The sequence below is a fragment of the Anopheles arabiensis genome, chromosome 3, assembly GCF_016920715.1.
Source record: "Anopheles arabiensis isolate DONGOLA chromosome 3, AaraD3, whole genome shotgun sequence".
Lineage (NCBI taxonomy): Eukaryota > Metazoa > Arthropoda > Insecta > Diptera > Culicidae > Anopheles > Anopheles arabiensis.
Window position 1 is genome coordinate 18,090,148 of NC_053518.1, and position 21,207 is coordinate 18,111,354.

Below are 21,207 nucleotides of genomic sequence, written 5' to 3' on the forward strand. Positions count from 1 at the left end.
AAAACATATTAGAAATAGGTAAATTTCTATAAAATAAAAACTGTAGCTACCCTTTCATTCAAAATAGAAGCAGCAAAACGGCTATAATTACGCCTGAAGCTATACAAACCACACGTCAAACTTGTTGCCGGGCGTGCTCAACCCGTTTGAAAAAGCTCCGTTGAAAGCTTTCATGCAAGCGACCGTTCCCAGCATAGCCACTTTGGGCCACCACGACGGCAAACAGCAGCAACGGCCGCAACAACTTTGTCATGCCGTTGCTTAAATGTTTCCTCTTTCTTTTCCCGCAGCTGCTCGTGGGTTAAGTGCGCGCTTTAGCTCGCTCATTTCAGCTGGTCTACTATTTTACCTTTTCCCTGTTTCCAGCACTTTTCAAGCAGAACATTAGCAACTCTTCAGTGACATGAGCTTCAGCAAGGAAATAAAACAACACCTACCCATATGAGCAACAATACAAAGGTTACAGGGCACGATTAATGCGAGCGAATTAGTTTTTTTCCCCCCTACTGTTCAAGCAGATGAGCAAGAGGTCTCACTTTAGCCATAATGCGTCCTGGATCGTCTTCAGTGTTCGTCTTCAGTGCGGGACACAGGGTACGTCAAGAGATGGAGAAGATGCAGAAGATCACTCAACATCGGCGGAAGGCTCATTTTTGAGGTACATTAGGATAATTGCTATGTTGTGGCATTGCTTCTGCCGCCTGCACGTTTGATTCGGTGAATTGCGAGGCTCCGTTCCTGTACGGTTGCCTTTCTTCGCACGCGTTGCCCAAATCCGACCCACCAACCTCACACTTGCACACTCCGTTTGCCATCAGTTTCGGAGGGATTCCTCGAGGGCGCATTTCGTCAATCAATCAGCGAAGTTGCAGGTTGCTGCCTGATTCGGTCATTTGTTTTCTCGCTGGGACCAGTTCCGTTGATCGGGGTTTTTTTCTTCGCCGTTGCCTCCGGAAAAGCGAAGCGGAATCCTTCCATCGTCCTTGCATGTTACAGTTTCCTGAAACGTTTGGCAATTTGTTTGGCTATCGCCGTGTCGAATTTGGAGCAACTTCCGTTCCGATGCGCTCGGAGGACGTTAGAGGCTAAAATGAAATATGAAAAAGAATGGTTGCGGTATTTTTCCAGCCGGTAGAAAATCGGAAATGGATGGATATTTATGAATTCCCACCTTTTGCCACGGATGGCAGCAGGTGAAAAGATTTGAAGCGTGTAGCTTTTGGGCGTTTTTTTTATCTTTTAGTTCTTGTATTGCATTGAAGTGTTTCAGGTCGATAAAAAGGAAATTCAGGGCATCGAAGGAATTAGATTAATGTATCAGTAAAACTTAAACATAAAACACAACGTATGAAATCAGGTAGTTTTACATGAAATACATGAAATTGTACTAAACATGATGTTGTAATAAAACAAACAAATGAAACTTTTTCCTTTTTGCAAGCTTTTTATGGTTTGCCAGCAATTTATTATTTAATTTGGACTAAATCCATTAAACAGACGAAGCCATATATCCGAAACATGTTTTTGTATGTGGATAGTATATTAATCAAGTAAGTAAGGATATAAAACATATAAACTATTGTGATGAAGCATGTCTAAATTAAAGCACTATTTTTTCTCATTTCCATTGTCTTCATTATTTGCTAAGTTATTACAAGGGTTTATAAGTCACATTCAAATGTAAACATTATTATTCACCGCGTGCAAGATGTTAAATCACATCAATCTGACATATTGTTTCCGTCAAAATAATTTTTAATTTCATCAGCTGGATCAAAGTGTATGAATATCAGGTGGTCTCGTCCCATACAAATTGACAACTAAAAACGAAATCGAAAAAAAATTGGGTTTGACAGGACGGGTGAAAACATATCCATGGAAACTTTACGGATTGTTAGGGATAAAATTCAAAGTAGGCTCTGGTCATATCGCCAATGCTATTATTTTGTGAACTTGTGAATGTAAATTTTGTGAACCAAGCCGATAAAAAATCTTATCAATTGCAATAATTATTTACTTTGTTTGTGTGATTTATCATCATTGTCACTGGTGTTTTTTTCTTTGTATTTCACTGCCGTTAATAAATGAAATTGAATTGAAAGCGCGTTAAATACGTAAGTTTGAAGCTTGCCAAATACATTCAAAGCCATACGCAAAATAAAATTATATTTATTTTGTTCATGGATCTAGATTGAAGATGCCGAATAATTCATGTGCAGTTTCATTTTGTAAAAACAGCACATATCGTGCTAAAACACAAAACCTGAACATCTCGTTTCATAGGTTTCCAAAGCATGAAGATTTGCGTAATCAATGGACATTATTTTGCCAGAGAGAAGAAGTTTGGAAGCCAAAGGATAATGATGTAATTTGTTCATGCCATTTTACCATCGAAAATTATCAAATGGCCAAATCACCTATTTTGAAAAACAGACAACCATTGAGAATCTTGACTCCAAATGGTAAAATCGATTAGCCCAACTACTTTTACCTTTTTTTTTTGTTAATTTTGTAACTTATTGCTAAATTAATGTAAATTACAGCAATTCCATCCTTAGTTTGTAGAAATCCTCATACTATTCCTGAACAGGAGCAAATAGACAGAGTAGATGAACATCAACGAATCAACGAGCTGTATGAAAGAAACGATAGCAAAAGTGCTTCAGATTTTGTCGATCATGAAGCAAGTGTTTTAATTAGTGATCAAGAAAAAATTCAGAATCTTGAAGCTGTGATAGCAACACTGACCGAAGAGATTGATTTCTGTAGAAAACTAAGAAAGGACAATTCATTCTTATTAAAACAGAAAAAAATACTATTACAACAGAACAAAAAACTGAAACTTAGAAATACCGTTTTGAAAAATAGGATAAGAGTGCTTGAACAAACTACTATCCAACATCATGAAATAGTACCGTTGATGAAAAAAAAATTGAGTAAGACACTTTCTGGAAATCAAATCGATTTGATCCTGAAACGCAAAAAGCGAGTAAGGTGGACAAAAAAGGAGTTAGGAGCTGCTTTAACGTTACGGTATTTCGGGAAAAGGCCTTACATGTATATGACAGACGACATGCATTTCCCCCTTCCGGCAAGAGCAACCATTCAACGGTATATAAAATCAATTAATATCAAGCAAGGAATTCTTGCAGATGTTTTGAATTTGATGGAATCTTACGCGAAAACATTAATTCCAAGAGATCGTGAATGCGTTATTAGTTTCGATGAAATGAAGGTGACACATATATTAGAATACGATGTTGGTGCCGATGAAGTATTGGGTCCTCATAACTATCTTCAGGTTGTCATGGCCCGAGGTATTTTTAACAAATGGAAGCAACCTATTTTTATTGGTTTTGACCAAAAGATGACGAAAGACATCATTTTATCCTTAATTAAAAAATTAAGTGAACGCATGATAAACGTGGTTGCAATTGTCAGCGACAATTGTCAAACAAATATTTCATGTTGGAGAGATTTGGGAGCTCACGATATAACCAAACCATACTTCAATCATCCGGTTACCAACAAAAATGTTTATGTATTTCCCGACGCACCACATTTGATTAAATTACTACGAAATTGGCTAATTGATACAGGATTTGATTATAAAGGAAGCATAATAACGGCAGACCCATTACGAAAACTAGTTGAAGAACGCAAGGATGCTGAAATTACACCGTTATTTAAATTAAATGAAAATCATTTAACAATGTCACCACAAGAACGGCAAAACGTGCGACGAGCGGTCCAATTACTTTCGCATACTACAGCCACTGCTTTGAGACGATATCAAAGTGATGATGCTTCTCAGACTTTGGCAGAATTTATTGAAACAGTAGACTGCTGGTTTAGCATATCAAACTCTTATTCTCCTTGGGCTAAAATAGCGTACAAAAGATCGTACACGGGGAAAGAAGAACAAGAAAAGTCGTTAGATAAAATGTACGAACTTATATCTAACATGACTGCCTTAAACAAAACAAGCATGCAGACCTTTCAGAAATCGATTCTGATGCACATTACTTCTCTTAAAATGCTGTATAAAGATATGCAAAAAAAACATCAAGTAGATTTTATTTCAACGCATAAGGTAATTTTGAACTAAATATCCATTATGATTTGTATAACTGATTTTTTAAACCTTTTTTTATTTGACAGTTGAATCAAGATATATTAGAAAACTTTTTTTCCCAATTGCGACAAAAAGGTGGGGTGTACGATCACCCATCACCATTGAGTTGTCTGCATAGAATTAGAATGATAGTTATCGGAAAATCTCCAACGATACTTATTAATCAAACCAATCTGGAGACAAACCGAAACACGAGATTAGGGGAAAATATCTGCTTAATGGAGCAGCATGAAAACGCAAACGAAGATTGTTTGTCTGAACAAAATCAAGATTTTATGTCTGTAACTCTATTTACTGAAGCAGACGTAATTCCAGATTTACCAGACAATGCATTAAATGCACATGAAATGGATGATGAAAGTGAAATCCTTAGTACCATCAGTTCCACCATTCCAGATCTACCAGAACAAGATAGTGATGGATTTGAATATATTGTGGGGTACTTAGGAAAAAAATTTCACAAAAAACACCCGCACATTGATCAAGGAACATATTCATTTAAAATAACCAGCGATCATAACTACAGCAAACCTCCATCATTTGTGAAGCACTTATCCACGGGAGGATTGTTTGTTCCATCTCATTCTTTTTTGAAATTGGGATCCAAAATGGAAAAAATCTTCCAAAAGCTGCATCCCGATGGTACTCTGGACAAAAAGCCAGGGATAGTAAAAACGGGTGTAAATACAATTAAAAAAAAAAATACCGAGTTTACCCGTAGACATGATTAAATGCTTTATGATGCTACGTGTGAAATTAAGAATTAAACACACGAATCTTAAAGCCGCAAATGAAAAGCTATTGAGATGTAAGCGAAAGGGGCCAAAAGAGCATAAAGCAGCTAAAAAAATGAAAAAAATAGTCAATTAAAGAATAATTTTGAAATTTAATATGTATTGTTGTTTTACTTTGATAAAATTATACTGATGTACAACGACAACACAACGACTTGGGAGACGATGGCGCGATATCGTAAATACTATTAGACACTTCCGCAATAGCCCAAACAATCATTGCGGTTATGATTGTAGCGGTTAATAAGTAATGACTGACATCAACGTTATATAACGCAATATTATTTAATTTAAAAACTTAGAACTTTTTAACAAACACAATTAATTCGTAGTTAATCTATGAATCATGAAAACAATTTTAAAACTAAGTAATGATTTTTTTCTGGTTCAAAATTTCTCAAAAAACCTTTCCGCTAAAAACTTCAGAAAGGTCTACTGTCCCGTGACCGCTAAGAATTTCCACACAATTTGTCTTTACTTCTTTATGTGTCTCCGTCAAAAATAAAATATTCGATGTTCCATGGCGTAAAGATGAGTTATATATATATATTTTTGTGTTGATAAATGTTCCAACATATTCGCTTGTCTTCACTGCTCGATAATGGATATTCGTTAGCTTTTCGCTTCTCAGAGAAAACGGCCAACGACCAACGTATCTACCTATACAAAGGGAAAAATAGAAAATAACAGCAAGTATGAGAAACACATAACAACGATTATGTGAAGACAATAATGATTGCACTCTCTTAATAAGCACCACAAACACACTGTTTTCATTAATATCGGTACTCTTCTTTTCCTAATTTACCTTTTCAATTCTAAATCATCTTACTTTCAACAAAATAAAATGAGATTTCCAACAGTTTTGTTCCAATCGCTAGACACCGTAATATTGTTTTGCTTTTCATCAATACGTGATGTGTGTGTGTGTGTGTGAGATATGTTTTCACCCGTCCTGTCAAACTTTGACGTTCAACTTTTGCTATAAAAAACAGGCTATGAGACCACCTGATATTCATACACTTTGATGTATTGAAAATTATGTGTTGAAACTGAAGTTTAATTTTGGAGCAAATAAACCATTTGACAGCTGTCGAAAAACATCTTGGATGCGATGAATAATTATGTGCACATTCGAAAGTGACTTGGAAAATCCTGTATTTTGATAAAAACTCTTTCCAGTATTTGTTTTAGATTGAGGCTCTGTAGCATTTTCTGGGAAATCCTGTGGTTATATATTGCAGCATGCTTTCTTCTTCTTCTTTGACTCTTAGTACGTAGGATTACCTTAAGATAAAACAATAACAGGGTTTTTTTTTCGCAATTTATTTCAATTCAGGTGAAGATGTAAAATTCAAATACGTAAAGCGTTATAAAATTAGTTCATTGAGTAGAGGTCAATCGATCGGAACCAAAGTAAAATTCATGAAACATTGTTACAAAATAAATCAACAAATTACTTATTTTGTTACTATACTTACTTACTCTTCTTTGGCACAACAACTGTTCTCGATCAAGGCCTGCATGTACCACTAGTGGGCTTGGCTTTTAATGACTTATGTATTACCCCCCATTGCAAGATAGTCAGTCTTACGTATGGGTGCACGGATCATTCGGGGCTTGAACCCATGACGGGCGTGTTTTTAAGTCGCACGAGTTGACGACTATATCACGCGACCGACCAGCAGCTTGCTATTACCAGCTTTAAATTAGGAGGAGTTAGTCCTTATGTTCAAATGACAAAACAAGTGAATAAATAAATAAACAAATAAACATCTTCTCACAGAATGACGTATCAAGATACAAATAGTTTACTACAATTTCATTTCATTCCAGATTTTTTTACGACTGTCAAAGATCTGGATTGTTGGATTGTTTGCCCAGATATCACTTCTTTTGTATCTGTCACACATTTTAATTCATTTACGTTATTAGGTATTAACTGATTAGGGTTTGAAATAGCTCAAGATGATTGCAAATGTTAGCTTTTTTATATTATAATAACAATCGAAATATAATTCACTGGTCTATATGTTTCTTAAAATGATCAGTTAATCTATTAATTATTGTCAACATTTTCTTTATTTTTCCTTCCTTAAATACCGTCGGTTTTTAGCAAAACAATCATTCAATAACCGCAATAAATATTTTAAAATGAACAGTTTAATTGGATTCTTATAAATATTGTTTTTTTGTTTTCAGTCCAGTTGAAATTTGCCTCGGGAATTATTTCATTGAACTTATTAATTAAATACTTCATTGTCCTTAAACATTCTCCTTTCAAGTGCTTCAATTCATTATGTACCATTAGGGCTACTTTAATGAATTACACACTTCCTAAATGGAATTAAGAAAAAAATGAATGTTCTGAAGAAGTGTTTTTTGGTTTACTTTCACCCTGTCCGTTATGCTAGTCGTCTCACTTTAGCAACCGCATGCTCAATTGTTAGCTCCTCCCATTTGCGTCTCGGAACAACCATTTCAGCAAACATACACACATACACACACACACACACTCATCAACATTTGAACCCTTGGTACTAACGTACATAGGAAAACTTCATGCCAGTCCCGCTCCGTTTCAACGTCCATTTAATGCTGCCGTCCAAGGACAACATAATCGACTGGAAACTCTCTACGGGGCGAGCGTGTCCTGAACGGAATCCTCCCGGACCTGCTCGGAACCGTTTCAAATGCTACTTCCGTGGCAGTGGCTCAGCCAACTCCCCCTCCCCTTCTGTGAAGTGCGACGGAAGTGACATTTATCGAGCAAAACTGAACCTACCCATCCGTGTGTTGCTGGAGGGTTATCGGGCAGCTGCAAAGGGTGTGAGCGTTTTTTTACACGGAGCCACACGTTCCTAGGTATCTGACAGTTTTGGGCCTGGGTTAGCAAGTGTTGTTGGTGGGGTAAGTAAGTACCAGAATGGTGTCGAAATGGGTCGTGGGAATGTTTGGCCTTTTGTGCATGTTCAATTATAAGCCAGCGGGGGATACTGGTAGGAGATGGCAGTGGGTGATGAAGTAAATTGTAATTAAATTTCGACAATAGAATGGCTCATCTCAGCCGCTTAAGTTGTAATTTTGTAAACTGATATGGACTTACTGAAATTAAAAACTGTTCGAGTGGTTAAATGATAATGATAAGTGAAAAAGTATCATTATAAGTAGGAAATTTTTGGTAGAAGAAACTAATGTATTTGTATGTGTGGTTGTAAACTACTGAATGCAACTAATGTATTGTTAAAACTGATCACTGAAAGCAGCAAAAATATGTGTGCTTGTCAAAAAAACAAAGGGTTATAGAAAATGTTTTGTGCTTTTGTATTTTGTGAACTACAAGTGTGTAAAAAAACCTTTAAAATTATTAGTTATTAGTCAAATGATTAGCATCAGCTCTAATATAAACCAAATAAAAAAATGTTTGTTAATCATGCAATGGTTTTTTTAAACTGCAAGTTTGATGATTTGCACGGCACGCACATATTTTGCGGGAAAAAAATCTAAATATGCTATTGATAACTGAGCTTCACATTTTCGATTTAGAGCTTTTAATATTTTTACCAATCTTTGAACACAAACACACTTTGAATTGATAAATTATTTTGATTTTAATTGATTCATACTTAATTATATACCTTACTCATAATTATCAACACACCAGACCAAGATTATCAGCAGATGAACAGAAGAAATCATAATGTTTTATAGCATTCAATTAAAAAAGTCTTTGTCATACGTTCTGCAAAAAGCGAGAAAGGCTTTCATTCAACTTTATTTTAATCAATTTGTCAATTTTTAATAGGAATGATGTACAATAATTAAAATATACTGCCATATGGCATTCTTTATATGAATACAAGTGAAAATATTCTTTTGCTTTTTGGATATTGTCAATAAAAAATAAATAATAAATTTATGCTAAAATCACTACATTATTTTGTTGTCCATTTCATTGAGAATTTTCACACTATATTTACTTTATCGATTAATGTGGCCTATTTATATCATCCTAATCCACATTAATTATCCTTTTCCACAGCTGTTGAGTAAAGAGATAGTAATTAAAATCAATTTATATTAGATAGCTGTCACTCATGAACGCGTAATATAAATAAGGTTAATTTGTTGAATTTGGTCGAACATTATGTTGAAAATACTGACATGAATACTAAAGAATGCACAAAGAAGTAAATGGTCAATGGAGAAAATGTAAATATTTTCATTTAGTACTTGAAACCTAACATTCACCGAAACATTCTCGTATTTCCCTCAAATGCAGCAAGAAAACAATGAGAATATTTCTTATGCATACATGATACTTCAGCTCAGCGTTTCTTAAGTCGTACAAACTATTTAATATCTATTGATTTCTCCTATTTAATGTCTTTTCGTTTTTTTAAACTTTCCGATGTGCTAATGCTGATTATTTTTACCTCGGTTTTAGTTACAGCTATAATTCGATCTGCTTTTCGGTGGCTTTGGTCTGTTGAATTACAAAATAATACCACATTAAACACGTTTTCAGCAAACGTTTTCTTCATCTGCCAAAGTAGCTCTGAAAACTTTCATCGTCGTACTTCGTCTCCAAACCAAAGCGTTTTAATTACCACTGATCTAGTTGTGTCCCATAAATAATATTTTTAAAAACAAATGATACAACACTTCCTGCTGCCATCGCTAAAATATCGATCGTTGATTGCGCCACGGTAAAATATGCCTTCCCATTTGCGCTCCCGACTCTTACCAAACCGTACCAGGCTTTCATTAGTTTTAATTGCCGGATAGGAAGGAAATTTTGAAAGAACCGTCGAAGACGTCATCCACCATTTTATGTGATTATTTCTGCTCCAAATAGGCATCTTGAAGCGGGTCGAGAAAAGCGGCCGAGCAGAGATTTCAATCTACATCCAAGTTCCTGGTGCCTGGTTTAGTGTGATTCCCATGGCAAAGGAAGTGTGTACCAGCCTATCGCTAGGGCGCTAGGCGATCCATGATCCACAAGGCAAGAGCGTTATCTGAAGAGAGTGTACGGTTTTGGGTTGGTGCGGGAAGTGAAGGGACTGCGAAGGGGCCGGAAAACAAAACGGCCAATTTATCGAAACAACATTAAAATACGCACGCACATCATGGTTCGGTTGGAGGGAGAGCCAGGTCACATGGGGGACCACAGGGCACACGTTGCATGTCCGTTTCTATTTGTTATGCTACGCCTGCGCTGGCGCTGGAACCGAAACCGGAACTTGCCACCGTTTTTCTTCTTCCACCGTCAAAGCATCGATGGGGGTTGTAAAAAGGCGGACAGTTCTCATCATTGGTTGGTTTCACCGCCGTGCGATCAGTCGTCTCTGTTTCACACACAAGCAGAATGAAAATATTAATGGACGGTTTTCTCACTCACGCACCCTTATCCGACTCTCTTACTCTTCTAACGCAATGTAAACACATAGTCACATTGTTGGCTGTGCCCTCCGAGATCGAACGCCCTCGAGGGCTGTCTGGTGTGATCTCTTTCGCACCATCGCGCTACTGAAGCCGCATCGTCCGCAGGCTGTTTCGAGGCGGTTTCGAGGATACCGTGGACGGTTACGTTGCCAGCCCCTGACACTAGTGCCTGGAATGTGGTTGCGAGCGGGCGCGAAAAACTGACGACGGATCGACGGCTGCGGTGTTTCGTTGTACGGCGGTACGCGCGTGTTTCCAGTATCGAGAGTTTCGAGAAGCGTAGCGTAGCGTGGCGGTGGTTTGGATTCGGGCTCCTGATTCGGGTCTAATGTTGGTGCTGATTTGCGTTTGCCTTTTGTTGTGTGTAAAGATTGAGTGATGCATTGAGTGAAAACGTTGATTGGTGCATTTTGTGCATTTTGTGAAAACAATCCTGAACAAGAACGGATTATATGTTTTTTTTTGCTGTGCTGTTTGACTGCAGAGTGTAAATTGAAGTGGATGGATGAAGTGAGAAGAGTGGAAAATATTGTGTAATTGTGAAACCGATAACATCCTTAAGAGTTGTTCGCGCATTACGTTGTGTGTTTTAGCTCGAGTTAGTGGTGAAACTGTTACTTTAAAAGGTAAATTATTCATCCATAAGCTCCTTATTCACTATGAATGCTGTATCTTGGGAGAAATTTCATGATGTTGATGTGAAATATTCTGCAATCATTAGACCATTACATCATTAGTAACGTCACCGTGAAGTGAATAATGGATTGCGGATCTTTGCAGTTACCGTTTGTGTAAATACAGTTTTAATTGTAACAATTTCAAACAACATTCTATGTTTTGGGATTGAACAAGAATGATAGATCTCGGGAAATGGTTCTCCGGTTGATGTGCGAATAAAAATAGGTCACTAAAGGCGTACATTAGGGATTGGTTTATAAAAAGAATTAAAAAAAGGCCCTATTTGTTTACAACATAAAATGATTTATATAGTAAATTCTTCTTAGGAGAAGAGTTTTACTATTCTAACGATTATGAAAATAATCTTACTCCTTGTTCGGAGTTTATAGAAATGTTGTTTTTCGAGAGAACTCCATCTATCACAACGCAGAATCTTCCGATATTTTGTTAAAATGTAATGCTCATAAAAATAGATATCGTTTGAACTAGTTTTGCAATTTGACCTAATGCAGATGAAATGGTGACCAACATCATCAGACATAATCATCATTAAATGCAAATAATTTGGAACGATTGTATGTGTCCTCACAAAGAACAAGTACATCTCGAAGGTATAAAATTAATCTTTATTTTTCGTGAAACCTGAAAATTTAAAATTGAAAAATGTAACAGCAAGAGTCATTACATAGAACATTCATGTATGTGACTTTTCTACACACGTTTTAGTTGTTGTTGTTGTTGTAAGCATGGCATATATTGATAAAGAATAGCTGCATATGATATGAAATTATTGAAATTACTGTCTATTATGTACTATATTGAGTGCCATGTTTACCTTACCAAACAAACGCGTTTGTCATTAAAATTGGCCAGCTGTATTTTTTACACTTATATAAGAGCCTAGGTGTTCTAAGTATATAACCCTAACAGGTAATATTCAGGTTCCTCGGTAGCAAGGATTGTCTAATAAAGTCTAATAATCATGTGATTACAGAGTCGTTACGCTACGTTTCGAAAATGCAAGACATGTATCGAAAAAAATCTATCAAACTGAGTTAAGAAATGAAGCATGAACCAGTTTGAATGGAATGAAGTTGCACCACTAAAGATAGAATCAAACAGTCAATAATTGCAAACCAACTGCTCCGCAAATCTGTTTGTATAAAACCATGAAATGATTTTCTTCTGGAGAGGTGCATTCGATTTACCTTGAAGCATTTCTTATGATGAAGAGCGAAGGTTCATTTGATACACCAAGAGGCAAAAGAGATCCACGAGGTCCCAAACCTCTACAATTACACCACAACAAAAACATTCAAATTACCACTATGGTAACCTAGCCTAATGTTTGTCCCAGTTGGACTCAAACGGGGTTTAGATATTTCATTAAATATAATGATTTGAATCAATTTAAAAAAAATCAAAATGATCTTCTTGTAGTTTAAAATATATTTTTCGAAAGATGATAAAATTTGAATCATGTAAATCATTGACACCCCCAGGGCAGCTGATTGAATATATGTGTTAATTCTCGTATACATTAATAAACATACAAAGATAGTAAAGATTGTTGCAATTTATTCCAGAGATAACCTTATGGTCATTGAAAGTGGTATGATCATATACCTCTGCAATATTTAGAATTTTATGGATTGATTGAATTGATTGAAGTTGACTTTAAAGGGTCTCCTAAAGTCAAATGAAAACTCAATCAATTATCTTGCCAAACACTTATTTACCGAGATCCCCATCAAATCGTTCGCTTTATCTCTTTAAACGCGTATTTAACGCGTTCCTGCAACTTGTCAAAACAAGGCACCGAAAACAATGACTACGTACCTAATGAGCCTCCCATTATGGAGCGGGGTTTTTGTGGTTTCCTCTCAGTACCTCCGGTGTCGCTGTTGAACAAGCTTAATGTCCTCCTGCTCGTGTTCTAATTAAGGTGTGAAGCGGTGTCAAGTGGTTCCCCACGCAATAAGCTTCCGTTCCATTGAAACCGAAACTCGTTGAACGCACGCTTTTGCCCACTTCAACCCAAAATCTCAGGTTCACCGGTCAAGAAACACTTTTGTCACTATCGTTATCTCGATCGTCGATCGGGCGCGCGATAATGCTTCATGCGTTAACGCCCGTTCCGTGGTGGGTCTTGTTTTTGTTTTGCTTTGTTTTTTTTTCGGGGAAATACATCATCATCAGCGGAGTATTCACATTTTGATAGGTTGGTTTGTTGAAGAGAAACTTTCAAACCCCCATTTACCAAAGTGCACGTTTACAGAAATAGGTTTGAAAAAAACCGATACCCCCCAGCGCCTGATGGCAACTAAAATATTCACCAATGGTGATGAATAAAATATGAAATTATCTTAATTAAAATAATTTTACTGCCACCACTGTGCATTGAACTTTTTTTTTCCATGACACCTTTACACGCGGTGCGTGGTTGATTGTTTTGCGCGGGAGGGTTGACGTTGAAGACCATTCATCGTCCTGAAATGTCACACCTTCCACGGGAGGCAGGGCGCACTCAGAGTGTATGTGTGTGTGTGCAATTGAAGCTCGTAAGCATTCTGGGGCAAAGCATATGCCGATAATATCACCGAACCGGTAGCGTGCAAATCGGCCGTTACATTTAAATGTCTTCACGAGGCGCGCTCACACTTTGTAAAAGGAGCTTCCAGAAGTGTTCCGATTCCGATCATTGGGAAATCAGAGAGGGGAGGGTCGGAGGATTGAATTTTCGGTCCCATTATGTCGGGCGTCTCGCGGTTAGTGGCGTGGAAATGTGCCACCACCGCCAGGGAAAATGGTTGATTTTATCGAATCAAGAAATCACGATTTTAACACGTCTGAAAGCGAGCGCGCGTTGAGTGGAACTGAACGATTTACAGATGTGTAATGGGCACGAGCATTTTCGGAAGAACATTATCCGTGTACTATCCTTTACTGCTGGTCTGGGGTAGGGTCAGAAGGGGATAATGTTTCGCCTGCCGCTGGGAGTTAAAAGCCTTCATTATTACGGTGCTTTAGGTCGCGGTCAAAAATTGCTCTGTTTCAGTGTTTTTCTTCTGCACAGCAAACCCCGAACGATGTATGTCGTCTGGAGTGATTGGACAAACTTTTCGGTTCGGACGCTCGGTTGAACGCTCGTCAGCGCTGCAACCGTCCACAAACTAGACACGGAACGCCACCGAAACGTCGTCCGCAGCACAAAAAAAGGCGCTCAAGTCAAACCGAAAATTTGCATAATTACGTACGTGTAAACTACACTTGTATTATGCTAATCCGCCGGTGGTTTATAACTTTTGCATGCGCCGAGCGTTTGAGACAGAAAAGCAGAACGGAAAAAAATATAGCAAAACTAAAAGGACCCCAAAACACAAGGCTCGTCATTTCGTTGCGCCAACACCAACACACGGCGGGTCAAATATGGTCCCCAAGTCGGCACGCTTGGAATTATCCGGTCCGGAAAATCGGAGCTCCGGCCAAACGGTTTGCCAGCGGCCACGGTCGTCCTTGACCGGTATTATCTGTTACGGCAGCGGTGGTCGCGTTCCGAAAATTGCCGCGCCAAAACCGAGCAGAAGCGCCACAAGCTACGTCTGCGATTTTCGGTGCGTGTCCGTAACCGTGTTGGGCGAAGCGGGCGAGCGAGCGAGCCGTAAGCCCGCCGGGTACACGCACGCAGGAAGATCGTAAACTATCTAGAAAATTGGGCTCCCGATTTGACTGCCCCCGGTGGGGTTTTTTTTTGGGGGGAGGGGGGGGGGGAAACGAGTAGAAAGCAGAAGGCATAGAAGGCAAAACTCCCTAGCGGTGGGTTAAGCGACGAACCCGTACCGTTCGCGTTTAACCAATTAGTTTGCTCATTAGCATCCGGGGGACATTATCTGGTCTTTGGTTCGCATCGCCAAAAGCCTTTCGGTGGGTGAGTTTGTTTTGCTGTTGGGATGTGTTACAGTTGGTGACGCTTTCTGGGTGGTTGGATCGATCCGAATTGATCGGTGGATGGGGTAGGCCGTGTGACCGGGGGATTGTGGTCGGTGGGCGTGTGGAAGCCGATTCCGAGATGGTTGGGATTATTGGGCAACAAATTGATATGATTAAATAAAGCGAATTAGTGGACGTGTTTTTGTGACTGCAGGTCAAGCACTGGGTTTGAGAAAGTGTGAGGAAATGTGGAAGCAAAAATATATTAATAAAAATATAAATAAACAAGGTCTCTCTTACTCCAGACATTAGGACCACAGTGTGGTGGTATCTTTTCACCTACAAAATTCTGAATTATAGAGTTTGATAGATTTTAATACAACTTTTTGAAGATATCTGTGTCAACAAGCAGTGAAATTGCTTTAAAATGATCCTTAAGTACTTTTGGGAAGACTTCAAATTAGTTTAAATTCACAAGATATTCTTAGAGATATTCTAACACATGCAATGTCATCAATGAATTCAAAATGTCCAAGATCCTGTATTACTTATTGTTTCGAGTACATCAGAATTGATCGTTAGAAAAAGGTGATACAATTTCCCTTCTCGAATAAAGTGAATGTAGGGTCATAAACCTTAGAGCTGAAAGGAAATGGAAGGTGAACATTTTGGTGTAAATCAAATCGATCGTGTAAGTCGTTATTTATTGCTTCCTTTACTTTGGGGGGACTGCGCTAATGTCGTTTAGACAGGCAATTGCCGACCCGTTCATGTACGGAATGCCTATTCCATAAGTTTGAATCGCTTTCATCGGTACCTCGACGTAAGCATCATTCAGAGACCAATATTCAAGCCAATAATGACAATTACCAACAAAAATAAAGGACCACAGTATATCATAACTGTTGCGTATCTTTGCTTTCCATCTTACCCTTGTTTTTTCGCCGTAGCAGTATCATTTCTTCATCTCACAGAAGCTCACTTCCTGCAGCGCTAGCTCCGAACGGAAGCTCATTTAGATGGGCAGCGCCTGATTTTTCCATTTGCTTCGCCTATCAATTTTCGCCTAACGATCTTCACACATCACATCAGCTCCCCACACACAGACATACCGGTCAAGCTCAAGGCAGGCTCTGGGCAGATAGTAGGCAAACTCTCCACATCTCCCCAAACAAAACAAACGACCGGTAGCACCTTTCGCCCTGTGTGTTCCGTCCCATCAACGTACGGTCCCTAGGTCCACGGTTCAGAGGCTGTGCGGGAGCGATACGATCGCCCGGAACGCTTCCGATGAAAAATGTGCCTATGTAAATTTCCAACAAATAGTTATTATCTATTAATGAGCCGTTGACTGCCGTGGTCGTTCGTGCCCAATGTTCGGGCCCTCAATCGCTCTATGAAAGCCGAAAGAAGATCCAGCCAAAAGGCAAATCAGAAGCGCAGTCGGTTTATCTGCCGCCTGATGCCTGTTTCGGATGAATAGTGGCTTGTCGCGTGAGTTGGGGACGAATCCCCGCTCGCGATCAAGATTCAGCAGCGAACGCACACCAGCAACGGCAGGGCGCCAATAAAATTTAGATAAATTTTTATGCGCCTCCAAATTTATTGATTTTGGTAGAAACAACATGTCAGTCCGTAAAAGATTATGACTTCACTGGAAATTTATATCAATTAAGGCAGGTTGCGTTGCTGTGGGGGCCTGCCCGACGGAAACGGTAGTTGAGGGAAGCCGTATGTTATCATGCTCGGAATCAGCCTTTCGTCAAATTAACGAAATACGGAAAGAATGTGTTTGCGTGTACGAGGACAGCTTCTGGATTAACCTGTGGTAGACCTTGTGGACTTTGATTCGAGCAAGTTGAACATTTGGGAGGACAATCGCTGAGCTTTTTGGCAACATTGCAAGGGATCTTCAATCTCAATGTTTGAGGCTAACAGTAGCGGCTCGAAAGAACCGGGAACGAAGGGAAGGAACACGTCAATTAGGTTTCGTCTCCACATCAACAGCTCGCCATGCGTATCCCGAAAGGTTCTGCATAATCAACGGCTGGCCGAAGCGTTCGCGAGCGATACGGAACATGCATTGACGTGTCATAATTTTTGTTCGAGAAGCTCCCGCTTGGGGTTCCGATCCGGGGATATCGATATGGCAGACAGTTATCATGGTAAGCCTTTGGCAAACGGAAGGCTAAACGGGCTCGAAGCGAAACCATGGCGAAACAAGTGCCCGTTGATGCGGAGTTACACCTCCCCTTGGTTTTGTTTTGGGTGGAGGTATCTTTGGGAGATATTATCGTAAACTAACCCCGGGACCCCTGCGGGTGGGCAGCGAACATGACCACGATCGTGCCACCGTGTTGGGTCCGCGTCCTGCACCACGGGCTCGGCCTCTGCGGTGGTCATTATAAAGTTTGGAGACAAATTTTGGACCTTCGTTCGTTCGTGGGGATACTCATGGGAAAACGGGTCATTTCGCGAGTGGCCTACTGGGGTGAAGCTGAACTGAGAAGGCTGTCGATGATGATCCGCCAGAACGGCATCAGGCGCATTTGTTGATGGGTGATCGTGTAAATTTCCACCCAAAACTGTTTGTGCTATCGAAGCTTCGGGTGATCGGTTGAATGGCTTTCAATGGTGCGTTTAAATTGGTTGCTTTCCATTCAAAACAGTACACGGATAGCGGTGCTGGTGGGTTCTGGTAGATGTTTACCGATACTGGGACACACATACACACATACATCAGGCGATCTTCCTGAAGTTTGAATGTTGCGACAGGTTGTGATGCGTTGGCCCGTAGCACACAGCAACCAGTACGTCGATGCGATCGGGATAAACGGAGCTAATGAATTGAATGTGATGAAATCAGATAAGCGTGACTGGTTCGCGAGATCTCTGTCTGCCTCTGCCTCTTTCTCTATCACACACTCTCTTCCCGAAATCAGGAAGTTAGGATCAGTTTGGTAAGGCGTACAGACACAGCTCCCTTACGGGGTTGGTTTGTAATGAGGGGTAGTTTACGTCGAGAATCCGTCCCGTCGAACGGCGCTTCGAAATCTGAAGCCACTACCGTAGTCAGCCGAAAAATCAGAGCGTCTCCGGGTGCTGTAAAACAGGATACCATTAAATTATACTGCCGATCGTCGGGCCGGATAACCTCCGCATGGTATGGCCGGCGATGGTGTACAAGACACTGTACACCGCTGATATGCTTGCTCCGGGTGTGGGAATTGTGTTGTATGACCCGGGGCCGGTTGCAGTCGCTTCAAGTGTGATGCTGTGACGCTCAGTGCGAAACGTCAGCGTGTGGAATGTTGGCTGTATATTCGAAGGTTTTATGATGAGTTTGTTCTAAATAGGGATATGGACGCATTTTTTGGGACGCTTTATTCGATTAAAATGTGTTTTAAGCAATGATCGAAATGAAATCATGCTTTTATTTGTGTTTTTTTTCCTGGCGTTGCGATTTACGGCCGATACACGATCATTGGGGTCTATACACTAGATACTTACTACATTCATGAAAAAGCCGGTGTTTCTAATAAATTGGCTACTGGACTTTAATTTGTGTAGTTTTTATGTAGGGTCGAATAAAAACTTATCTTATTGAGGCCTTATCCAACATAATGTACATAATGTACTCGACACAAAATGTAAGTGTTTTGAATTTATCGTTCGAGGATACAATAGTCTTATTGTGAAGTGATATAGTTGTAAGTTGTAAGTAAGTTGACAGTAAAATTGACAAAGATAAGCATCAAATCACACTATCCTAAAGATTCATTGCAATTAAAAATCTTTGAATTGGCCAACAAAATGTTCAAAATGTTGAACAAGTTTAAAATGTCTTACTTTAATGTACGTCAAAATTCAATAATATTTATCTTTTCAAATTAATTCTTTTTGATATTAGTTCTTCAAGCTTTGATAATTTTTAAGCCATGTAAGTATTTATTTAACAACCTGCAACATTTGGCATTTATAGGGACCAAAACATAGCACTAAAATTATCCGAACCAAAATTCCTCCCAGTTGATAGGACCTCTTCTGCAAACGTAAGTTAACGAATAAATTGCTCGACCCTTATCATCGGTCCCATCAGCTGTGCAAGCAGGTTTTTGGCTGATAAAAAACAGACCCATCACCCCTTTCACACAAATCCTGCAGCCCGGTGTGAAGCGTTACGTTTCCGTGTTGTTTTTACTTCTTCCCTTACTGCTGCCGTACAACTCATAAAGCAATCAAGCAACAACTCCATTCCGGTCGATTTTAGCGTTTTACGATGCGCAAATCTGGCCATGGCCAGGCCATCATCATCATGCTACGGCTGGTGCATTCGGCTAATCTCTGCATCGGTACGGGATGTGCGTTTTATTGACAGCGCACAAATGAACGACCGCGAAGAATGTGTCCCCGCGGCGATTAATTAAAAGACAACCGACCCTTCTTCTACCCACCCCGTAAACCACCGTGGCGTGTAGGCGTTTGTCGCGTAATGAGCCTGCCTGGCCCCGGGAGCTTACAAGTGTATAAAGGTGGTCGAACAAATTGCTCCACAAAAAAGCGCATCCAAAAGCCATCGCGGCTGACAGACGCAGCTGAACTTTCTGGTCGACAGTCTCGTGAGCCTTTGAATCGAGTCGCACCTTGCAATGGTGTGCCGTTTTTGGGAAAAAACGGTAAGGTGTTGACGCCACGCATATTGTGTCCGTCCTGGCGTGAAGCGTTTGCGCGAAAGGTCGTGTGTCCCTGGGCCCTCGGTAGACTGCGACCGGTAATCGTGCGCATATCGAAACGCAAAACAAGTGTTTATTACAAATCACTCTTTGAATACATTAATATTTATAAAGAGCCTGCGTGTGCAGGTGCGTCGCCAGCGCCAAGTCGGCGTACGGTGAGAACGGTAGCTTTTTTTCCCCTTGCTCTTCGAGGTAAGACCACCGCTTATGATGGTCATCCGCTCTTGGAGGCATCACATTATGGGCCCAGCCTAGGCATCACATTGGTTGGAGGTTTGTTCCCACAAAAGCGACGCAGCATTCGCGTTCGTTCGATCGGACGACCGGGGTAGGCTTAGGCAAAGGTTGCCCTGTAGGTCCTTATTTATCCGAACTCCCCGTGCCGTGGCGGTGGTGTGGTACGGACGGACGCGTACTATGATATGCAGTGTAACACATGCACGCATCGTGCCGCGTATCGCCACGGTCCGGTGGCCGCGCCGTTTCGCGAATGTCGGCCGTCGCTGTCGTCGTGGCCGTCGCGGTGGCGTGTAGTCTTGGGACGCACCGGTCCGTACGTTTATCGCGCACAGTCCATCGCGGGTGTCGCGTGAGAAGTGATCCTGTCAATCGGCCGTACGACGCGCGATGGCGACCGTTTGGTGCGTTGGGCAAGATCGTGGCAATTAGATTGCAACGGTGTAATTGATTAAAAACAGATTCAAGCTGCTACCCAAGGGGGACTGAGGAAAATGAGAGTAGGGGAAGGAGGAATGTTGCCTTATTCGGGATGACAGCTTAGCACGGCGGGTATGCGTTTTCGATAAATACGAGACTGCGTATGTAAAGAATCGGGTGGGCAGATAGGTGGTAGAGCGAAGCATTTAAATGTAGCTCGGTTAATGAACTAGAGCTATAGCAATATTACTTCATTAGTTCACTGAAGCTGTCAAGGGATAAGTGTTAAGAGTCACAATAAATTACAGCAGAGTTACTTTGTATATAATCATAACTGTAGCTGTTCTTGAGCATGGTTGTATGAAAATTAACGGTAGCAAGTACTTTTACCAACTGCCGTACGAAACGTTTGGCACGATTTAAACGACCGAGCTACTGTGTTTCCTCAGGATGTTTGTGACATAATTTTCGTTAAGGACAAGACAATATTTCATTGGGTCAAACTACAGTATTTTTTAGTCCGTTTGATTCTATTCGAAATGTTCTAATATGATTTCATTCATTAGCCTGAACAATAAAAAAGACAATTAGATTGCTGTCGGATTTATTACATGAATTGTTTGGTTTCAATGATGCTCCAATTTAAAATTTTAATATTTTGTTTTTGTTTGAAGACTCATGAAATATGAAATATAGACATAAGTCTTATTAGATTTATTTTCTTTCGTTTGTTTAAGTCAGGTCTTGAGTTGTTTCTTTGAGGAGAATCAAAATATTCAACACATTTTGCGTTAATGTAAAACCTTAATATTGATTCTTTTTGAATTTGCTT

General features: G+C 39.9%; 1 protein-coding gene and 1 long non-coding RNA gene across 2 annotated transcripts in view; one reads left to right on the plus strand and one right to left on the minus strand.

The window, feature by feature from the left end:
• Positions 1-5,301: 5,301 nt before the first annotated feature.
• LOC120902042 lies at positions 5,302-5,846 on the minus strand. Its single transcript, XR_005739367.1, has 2 exons — positions 5,738-5,846; positions 5,302-5,589 (listed from the first exon to the last, which is right to left on the minus strand). It is a non-coding gene; the product is annotated as an uncharacterized LOC120902042 (long non-coding RNA).
• A 4,705-nt stretch (positions 5,847-10,551) lies between these two features.
• LOC120904511 (paired box pox-neuro protein) overlaps positions 10,552-21,207 on the plus strand; it is a 46,036-nt gene continuing 35,380 nt past the window's right edge. The window contains exon 1 of the mRNA XM_040314538.1: positions 10,552-11,000. The gene's annotated coding sequence lies outside the window, so the exon portion shown is untranslated. The remainder of the gene's footprint in view (positions 11,001-21,207) is intronic.